At 39.7% G+C, this 8,811-nt stretch overlaps 1 long non-coding RNA gene across 1 annotated transcript; it reads right to left on the bottom strand.

Annotated features, from left to right (window-relative positions):
• Positions 1-1,871: 1,871 nt before the first annotated feature.
• Positions 1,872-8,795, bottom strand: LOC119721066. Its single transcript, XR_005270141.1, has 3 exons — positions 8,657-8,795; positions 4,201-4,303; positions 1,872-3,332 (listed from the first exon to the last, which is right to left on the bottom strand). It is a non-coding gene; the product is annotated as an uncharacterized LOC119721066 (long non-coding RNA).
• Positions 8,796-8,811: the final 16 nt, after the last annotated feature.

The following is an 8,811-nucleotide window of genomic DNA, read 5'->3' as shown; positions in this document are numbered from 1 at the left end:
GGTTAGCTGCTTTGTTGTTTTCACTCAAAACGTATCAATGATCATTTTAAAAGGTAAGAAACCTTGCTTTACGTCGAAAAATCGGAGAAAAATTAAGATGCATTTTCAATGTTTTCTAAATAAGTGTGATATCTTCTGGGATGAAATTTCGACAGGTTAGCTTTTCAATAATCTGCATCAGATTTATTGCATTACGTTTCCTTGAATCGGAAAAACGTTTTTTCTTCTTAATAAACGTGACACGGGGCACATCAGCAGATTGGTCATGTGGTTGTGGCTTTGAGTATTACAAGTGCAATATGATGATTGTTGTATGAGCGCCTCCTTTTTAGCCCAGTTTATCCCGTCGATGTTTTCTAACTAAAGAGTAATTCTGGGCTGGAATAAAATTGATATTCTGATGGATTGACGTTTACAGCACGAACTCTGAACAGTGTCAGCCTATGATCATATAGCATTAACTGAAGAACATGCTCTTTCTGCTTTCAGTTTAAGCAGTAAGGTAAAAGGGTCTCAGGTTTGATAAGAATGCGATAAATCACATTGCTATGTCATAATATCCCGAAATGCTGCCGAAAACCACAATGAATTATTGGTCTACCCCAAAAGGCTAGAGAAACACGGGCTGTATCAAAACAGTGTACGCACTCGATCGGAAGGCTTTTTCTTTGGAAATAAATCTGACTGCATGCCCTTCGCGATATACATTTTAATGGGATATACTACGGAAGAATGTACTCGTCTTCAATTTCGGCAATAAACAGCAGAATTCATAATTACATGTATATTATAACATTTACATTTCATACTCAGACGAAGGGACTTAGTATGTAGAAATTACCCATAAGCGCATCATCGTTTGTTTTGCAGAAGATGATCGCAAATGACAGCGAAAATTTAATACCTGCAAAACATTAAGCGAAGAAACAACAAGTTATAATGTTTTACATTAAAAAGAATGAAATATGCTGGAAGCTTCTGTTCTAAAAACTGCATTATTTAAAAAAATTGAAGTTCAAATATGCTCCGCCCGTGAGCTTTAAGTTTTCATTGCAATTTTTTGTGCAGTTCAGAATTTTGTTTTACAACAGTATTCCGTGTACGTCAGTTGTTGATATATTTACTGTGCATTCTCTATTGATGCTAAAAAAAGCCATCGGTCTGTGTCTACTTAAAAAAAAGTCAAAAGCGGACGTCTATACATTTGTGTTTCCGCTACAACTCGGGGAAAAAGTTAATAATAATCGCCCTTTCCGTTATGAAATTATAAGCCTACTGATGATATTACAGAAATCAAACCGGCAGGGCAGCTCTAGATTTAAGAAAAGAAGCAAACGGTTCGACGGGAAACCTCTACAATCAATTTCGACCTAAAAATGTCTGCATAATTGTGTTACTTGGAGAGGTCCCTTTCACCTTGTCGTGTAGTGTTAATGACGTTGGCCTGGGCCATATTGTTGTCGCTGGAGTTTCGCTTATTGTATTTATGCCGACGGTTCAAACTGAGAAACGGTATGGTTAAAAGGAATTCATTTTATTGCTGTATGGAAAGTATGACTTTGAGGGAAAGAACAACACCCATGGGTGGAAAGAGCCAGTCTATGGAGACGTCGGTTTGTATGTGCAGGAAGCCGTAAACCATTCGGCATGCCCTGTCTTTCAGATCAGGAAAGAGTTTGAACAAAGAGCTTGGGCCTAGGCCTATAAATATTCACTTGGATGATCCATGTCTCGGACCAGGCACCAGACCTTGCCACACAAAAAGAAGGCCAGTATGCAACGACACAAAGACCACATGACAAGATTTACAGCAAGGTATACTGTATGCGTTTTTAAGCTCATCAGCTTTTATTATCTTGGTTATAGGCCTACTTTGGAATGTACACGACCTGCGGATATTGTGGATTTTGAAACAAAATTGGTAGATTTGAAACGAAATTTGTGTCCAAGAAAATTATTCATAGCGTGACGATGCAAGTTACTAAGTACCATAGCTAATTATGAGCCAAGAATTTTGTGCCAAAGCTAAAATCACACAGGTAGTGATGTACACTCAAAAATTAACATTAAATTCCATGGAAAGTTACTGAATATATGAATGACCAATAAAAGCGAACTCGATTTTTCAATTCAACGCCAGTCTCAACATGAGACGAATTTCTCGAAAGTTGGACGAGTCCGCAGAATGCTGCATTTGACAATTACACTTGACCAAATATGAAATCTATTGGTGTAAATTTGAAATCGGATTTAACAATGCAGCCCAACAAAGTATCTATTCACATTCTGGAATTTTAAGGATACAAATTTTAAAGTTACCGGGAAAACCTACACTATTTTCTTAAATGTCAAATGTTATTAAATGTCAAATGTTATTATTATTAAAAAGTTCACTACATGGTGATAATAGAATTTCCACTTTTAAACGACAATGCCATTTCATGTTTTGTCGTCGGTTTTTTGGTAGGCCCTATCAACAACTCATACAGCAGCACCCAAAATCTAAAGGATGTCGAAAGGAATTAGCTACTTTACATTCAACTCATCACAAACCTATTGCTTTGCCCTTAATCTGAACTACCGTGTTTTGAAAATTATAGCAACATTTTACTAATTATATATCATTGACCTTTTAGCATGACACAGCTTCTGTCTTGATTTTCTGAGGGAATATTGTAGCGCATAAAAAGCAGTTTGAATTGTTAGCCACAGGCTACCGTATATTAGCCTGCATGTCTGTCGATAATAAGCCTTTTAGAAAAATCAAAGATGTCTTAAGCGAAATCAAATCTCCATTAGATTCACTGATTGTACTTTACAAACGCTCGGTCCCTTTCATTTCCCAATCATGCACCCATCTACCCCGTTAGTGGTTTGGAGCGTACGGAGGTGGTCGATCGTCTTCGCGTGGTGGCTGGAAGTCACAATAGTTACGTTGCACAAAACGCGCAGTCGCAGGCGCAGACGCAGTCGCAGATGCACTCGGGCTTCCCGCTATGTTGCAAGGGGTCGGATACATGTAGTAGTGTGCAAGATGTTTATGATCGTATGCGTAGTAGTGGTGTGGAGCCACTTGTGAGCCTGTTGACAAGGGAACCTGCGACTCGCGGTTATACTCATGCACGATACGGTGGTTATGAGACTGGTCCCTATCGTATGGCAGCTCTGTGTAGCTTGGGACCTGTGCTGTCGGCTGCATCATAATGATTGCTTCCGTTTCGTCATCACTCTGGTTGCTCTGGCAACACTCTCGAAATACGAAATATAAGGCACACGTGAGGATGACGAGGCAGCTTATAAGTAGAACGTAGTTTAGGTAGTACATAGCTGGGCTGAAAGCAAAGACATATGACATTTTCATTTTTTGTTTTTACTTTGAAAGTAGAAATGTATTTTCATTCTGGATTATATTAGATCCAGATGGTTATGTATCCAATGCACTAGCATTTCTTCTTCATTGAAACCATTGCACTAATGTTGTCGAAGCCGCGTTTTTACGAAATCTAGGCCTATAAGTTTTCGAAGCTTTTATTTTTCATGAAAAAGAGCAAAATTGCATAGCGTAACACCTTAATCATTTTGTTTGTATGAGTGGTTATTTTCATGTCATATTAGACACTTACATCATGTCAAATATTCTGAACGAAACAAAAAACACTGTTGCAATGCTCTTCATATAATAAATATGTCACAATATGAACAACCAAAATGAAAAGATAAAAAAAAATATTATGCACGCCTGAATAAACTGATAATAAACGCAGTTTTTGTGAAAAGCAGAATTTCATCATAAACGATGGAGATGGTGGGCTGTTTTTGGATGAAAATAATACATTATTGCCAATCATGTTCGGTTGAAGACCTCGTAAATTTTCATCATTGGAAAATGGTAGGAAAGTGCAAAGATGAGTCGAAGTCAAGTGGCTGATGATATTTTACCTTACTGTGATTTGAACGACAGTGTATATCACTCTAAAATCTCCTGGGTCAGATTGACCCAGAGTGTGAATCTATATTTGCCCACTGCAGTCCTTTTCCTGGTCAAAATGACACTTTTCTGGGTCAAAATGATCTAGACAAATGTCCTTTTTGACCAGGAAAAGTGTCATTTTTGACCTGGAAAAGGACTGAGCATATATATGAATTCAGATTCTGGGTCAATCTGACCCAGTGTTTCTGTGGTCATTACATCAGTGTTACCTTTGACCTCCAAAAGAATCCCATTTGTCGTAATAATCATCACCATTCCATCCCATGACACTTATTACACACAGTCACTGCCTGCTCTGGAAAGTTGTCAGCTCTGTGGGGGAAAACAGTAAAGATGAAATATAGTCCTACAGGGTGTCCCTAACACAGGTAACCCACAAACAAAGGGATCATATGAATAAGCTATGAACTTATTGAGCAGTATTATGGTTTCATCATAAACTATAGGAGCAGTAAGCTTTCCATTTATATCTTGATTGCATTCCTCTGGTCATGCATCACTAAGTCCATTGTCTTGGTACGTGAAATGGTATGTGAAAACCTTCTTTGGATAGTTTGTTGTAAAACATTACTACGAGCATATCCAGGCATAATAAAAGTAGGTTTAAGGCACAGTTAACTTGAAACATGAACAAACCAGGATTTCTGTCAATTGTTGATTTTGTGCTGCAACTTGAGTTGCATTTTCAAAGTCTTCGACATATTTTGGCGGGCATAAGATAATGCCCCAGCCCATGTACATTGTTGTCGTGAATCGCTTTTACAACTGTTTTGGGGACAGAGTAATTAATCGCACTGTCCCATGATTGATCTGTGGAATGTCCAGTGTTGTAGAACTCGTACTCGCTCCTCACACTACTCGAGTACTTTTTGGAGTACTCGTACTTGTACTCGTACTCGATTGTCAAAGTATTCGTACTCGAAATGACGGTACTCGTACTCGGGCAGTAAAGTACTCGTACTCGACATGTCGAAATTGTACTCGACCATCAAAGTACTCGTACTCGAATAGCAGTACTCGGAGAAAAAAAATGGTATAGGCTGACTTACCACGTCCTTATGGTATTATCAATATTTTCAGTTGGAAATGCTTGATTTGCTTGCAGAGATATCAAAGTTTCATGATTTTTCTCTGTGCGTGTCCAGACAAACACATTTAACAGCTAGCCGTGAGTGGGTCTGTATATCGGTCTGACAGGGCCTGGGCAAATTACGCACAATGAAACAATTGCAGTATGGCCGTATTCGGAAATAGAAGTAATTGTACTCGTACTCGGAATTCAAGTACTCGTACTTGTACTCGGAAGCACAAGTACTCGTACTCGGAGACCTGAACTTGTACTCGGAAGTACTCGTACTCGTACTCGTACTCGTACTCGGTAACCTAAGTACTCGGCAGTACTCGGCAGTACTCGGTACTCGGAAAAAAAGTACTCGACTACAACACTGGGAATGTCCTACCTGGTCACCGGGATCTCTGTTTGAGTGCCTTTTTGTGCCAAGGTTTTCAGCAGCCACTTCCTATAACCTTCATGATTAGCACTGTAATTTTGCAGGCCCACATTCATCACAATGTGGACAATTTACGTGATCAACGTGCAATGGTGAGACATGCCTGCCGGTCATGGAATATATGCGCCACCGCTGAGGACTTTTGGGTTAAAAGGGCAGGTGGATATCAAGAAAGTGATACACCTGGGTAAAGTATTGAATCCTAAAATAAAAAAAAATAAGATTGACAGAAATTTGATCCGAAGTTTGTGGGTCAAAATATTTCATATTAAAGTTCCTCATTCAAACATTGGTAAATTACATGTGTAAGCCCATTCAAAATCGGTTAAATCTTTGACCAACAATTTCCTAACCAAGTACCAGCCCCAGTTACATGAACCATTTGTTTGTATTAACAATTCCCTTATGGGTTGACGGCCTTAAGTCGTTATCAATCATCCTGTCACTATAACTCGCAATTGTTTCTGCATGCTGTATAGCATATTGTTGTTTAAGTGTTAAAACAAACGTCAAAGTTAGAGCGTTGAAACAAAAAAAGGTTGCAGTTTTGAAATTTTGTTCCAATCATCACTTCAGATTTAGACAAAAATTGCACTTTACAATAAGTGATAAGGTCAAAGGCATTGAAAAGGGAAAAACCAAATCCATCGTCGATGGTGAAGCAGTGGGCAATGTCTTTTACTTCCTGCATCAGGTCAATCATTAATTCCTCGCTGGAAACTGCTGAAGTGCCCAAAGAATACAAGTTGCCATATGTGACACCTTTGCTGAAGAAAGAGAGCCTCGATCCTCAACAGGTGTGCGACTACAGACCAATTTCAACTCTGCCGTTTGTTTCCAAAGTTCTGGAGAGAGTTGTCCTACGCCAATTCACAGTCCCCTGGAGAATAGGCAGTTAGCATACAGACAAGGGCACAGTGTGGGGACTGCTCTTGTCAGAGTCTAATATGATATCCTTCAAGCCATCGACAATCGTCACATGCTGCTTCTGGTCCTTCTTGGGTTATCTTCCGACTTCGGCACGGTAGATCATCAGCTTCTACTGCAGCGTCTTTCTGACAGGCTTGGCATCACTATAGCTCCACAATGTATCCAGTCTTACCTTGAAGGCAGAGCTCAATATCTGACCTGCGGACCCTTGATTGCGGAGTCCCACAGGGCTCATCCTGTTCTGTTCTCAACATACACACTACCATTGGGTGGCATTGCCAGACATCACAGTGTCCAGTTTCACTTCTATGCTGATGACACCTAGCTCTAGGCCTTTTCACCCGGTGATGATACCGCCACATCCTCCAACCAGATGCATGACTGTCTCTACCACTTCCAGGTAAGGATAAGTTGCACTTTTCTACATCTCAACGCCGAAAAAGGGACAGATTCTCGTTCTTGGACCTCGATTTGATCGCTCAAAATTCATCTCACCACATCTCACCATCACCGATCACGAGTTATCAGTCTCATTCTGTGCTTGAAATCTAGGAGTTGTGTTCGACTGTCTGTTAAGTATGGATGCACCTATCTCAAGTTTATGCAGAAGCGCTAATTTTTACCAACGCAACATAAGTAGAATCCGCAAGTACCTGTCACAAGAAACAGCAGAAAAGGTCTTATATGCTTTAGATTCTTCAATTCTGGATTGTTGCAACGCCCTGCTCGTTAGCCTTCCTGCTACATCTATAACTCGTTCGCAACGTGTCCTGAATATGCAGCTCGGGTCGCTGTCCGATGTGGAAATTAAGACCACATTTCACCCATTCTGAGAGAGCTACATTGGTACCTCAGTGAGCTTATTCTTCTCAAGGAAACAGGTCGGGTTCTCAAACCTTCAGGCTCATACTTGTTAGCAGAACCAAAGAACTAAAACAATCCGCTATGGTAAGCGTGCATTCCCCACACTCCGTAAAACAACATCCCTGGATATCATCAAGGGAGAACTGAAATCTCATTTACTTCACTAGCTATTTCACAATTAGACTGGAGACTATTGTTTGTTTGTAGGTGCCTTGATCGGGTTTCCGGATAAGTGCGCTGTATAAATCTTTTTAAATTCTTCTTCTTCTTCTTATTATTATTACATGTATACAGGGTGGTACAAAAAACGGAACGGCATATTTCCACTACCTTGAGACTCAAATCACCTGTACCAATGGATGGAAAATCCTTTTAGAAGATTATGATACCAAAATATCCCGATTCGGTCCAGTAGGTTTTGATGCAGAGACTATTTTGTGAAGCACACTTTTTTTTCATGTGGGTATAATTACATAATGACCCCTCTATCCATTACAATGTAAGTCAAATTCCCGGGCGCGGTTTAGTAATTTATCTGGACAAAAATGACCCCCACCTTGCTTAAAAAATAGGCTCTATTACAAAAACTACTGGACCGAATCGGGCGATCTTGGTTCTATTTTTCTTCTAAAAAAATTGTCCATGCATTGGTATATGTGGTTTGAGTCTCAAGTGAGTGGAAGAATGCCATTCCGGTTTTTTGACCACCCTCTATACTACACCACAAACAGCCTCAAGATCGTCGTTGTTTCGGTGGTTAGGCTAAATACCCAACGTACTACAAAGTTTAGTACTAACACTAAAACATGATAAAATGGTGTGGTTTTTATGTAATGTTTATGCTTCCTTTTTTGATCAAACAACGGCACAGTAGCAATCAACGGTCAAGTACTTCGTTTTCAAAGGATGAGGAAACAAACAAACAGTCCATGTGCAGTTATTGTATTCTTCAGCAAATCTCTCCAAAATCCCCTTTAAAGTGTGTTACGTTATAGAGAAAGTAGCCCCATTCTCGGCTTGTGCCCAACTGTTTCGATTTCCGCACTGCTAAACTTTCTCTTGGAGAACTCTCTTACTTAAATTTAAGTTCCGATTAATGTACGCATCGTGTACTTTGAAAGCGGCAGTTATCGGCCCCATCTCCCCCCTCGTGCCACTTCAACCCTTATGAATTGCACTTGTCTTTTAGGAAAACGATAATGCAACTGAAAAAGATTGAAAAAAGATATCTCAGGCACACAAGTAGTGGTCAGATAGGGAAATGTGTGAAAAAGTACGTAGAGACTGAAGTCGGTGATGAGAAGATTAATTGACGCATATCCAATTCTGAACCATTTGTCAACTGAACGCATAATCTTACCTAATCCAGGAATATATTGAAGCCGGTCATTTCCTGATGCATGGTGATTGTAAATATTTCCTTTTCGTCACTCCTTTTTAGTCAGACCGGATGCATATACTTTCAGTTGGAGACAGCAACGGTATTTTATTCAGCCTCGTGTTTGAATGATAATG

Source organism: Patiria miniata, unplaced genomic scaffold, assembly GCF_015706575.1.
Source record: "Patiria miniata isolate m_02_andy unplaced genomic scaffold, ASM1570657v1 HiC_scaffold_9, whole genome shotgun sequence".
In the NCBI taxonomy this organism is placed as follows: domain Eukaryota; kingdom Metazoa; phylum Echinodermata; class Asteroidea; order Valvatida; family Asterinidae; genus Patiria; species Patiria miniata.
Note: the sequence above shows the minus strand (reverse complement) of the source record. Positions and strands in the feature narration are given on the sequence as shown.